Genomic DNA, 1,164 nt, shown 5'->3' with positions numbered 1-1,164 from the left:
GTGTGAGATGGTATCTCATTGTGGTTTTGATTTGCATTTCTCTGATGGCCAGTGATGATGAGCATTTTTTCATGTGTCTGTTGGCTGTATGAATGTCTTCTTTTGAGAAATGTCTGTCCATATCCTTTGCCCACTTTTTGATGGGGTTGTTTGTTTTTTTCTTGTAAATTTGTTTGAGTTCTTTGTAGGTTCTGGATATTAGCCCTTTGTCAGATGGGTAGATTGCAAAAATGTTCTCCCATTCTGTAGGTTGCCTGTTCACTCTGATGGTAGTTTCTTTTGCTGTGCAGAAGCTCTTTAGTTTAATGAGATCCCATTTGTCAATTTTGGCTTTTGTTGCTGTTGCTTTTGGTGTTTTAGACATGAAGTCCTTGCCCATGCCTATGTCCTGAATGGTATTACCTAGGTTTTCTTCTAGGGTTTTTATGGTATTAGGTCTAACATTTAAGTCTCTAATCCATCTTGAATTAATTTTCGTATAAGGAGTAAGGAAAGGATCCACTTTCAGCTTTCTACTTATGGCTAGCCAGTTTTCCCAGCACCATTTATTAAATAGGGAATCCTTTCCCCATTTCTTGTTTCTCTCAGGTTTGTCAAAGATCAGATGGCTGTAGATGTGTGGTATTATTTCTGAGGACTCTGTTCTGTTCCATTGGTCTATATCTCTGTTTTGGTACCAGTACCATGCTGTTTTGGTTACTGTAGCCTTGTAGTATAGTTTGAAGTCAGGTAGCGTGATGCCTCCAGCTTTGTTCTTTTGACTTAGGATTGTCTTGGCAATGTGGGCTCTTTTTTGGTTCCATATGAACTTTAAAGCAGTTTTTTCCAATTCTGTGAAGAAATTCATTGGTAGCTTCATGGGGATGGCATTGAATCTATAAATTACCTTGGGCAGTATGGCCATTTTCACGATATTGATTCTTCCTATCTATGAGCATTGTATGTTCTTCCATTTGTTTGTGTCATCTTTTATTTCACTGAGCAGTGGTTTGTAGTTCTCCTTGAAGAGGTCCTTTACATCCCTTGTAAGTTGGATTCCTAAGTATTTTATTCTCTTTGAAGCAATTGTGAATGGAAGTTCATTCATGAGGAAAAGTTTTCAATGAGCAATAATCACATCTCGGATAAACCTCTTTGGCTACAATACTGCCACTGCACAAATCT

The 1,164-nt window shown here is 38.0% G+C and overlaps 1 pseudogene; it reads right to left on the bottom strand.

Moving 5' to 3' along the window:
• Window positions 1-1,034: 1,034 nt before the first annotated feature.
• Window positions 1,035-1,164, bottom strand: LOC114674760 (U4 spliceosomal RNA; annotated as a pseudogene).

Source organism: Macaca mulatta, chromosome 1 (genome assembly GCF_049350105.2).
Source record: "Macaca mulatta isolate MMU2019108-1 chromosome 1, T2T-MMU8v2.0, whole genome shotgun sequence".
Lineage (NCBI taxonomy): Eukaryota > Metazoa > Chordata > Mammalia > Primates > Cercopithecidae > Macaca > Macaca mulatta.
This window is presented reverse-complemented; position numbering and strand designations above follow the sequence as displayed.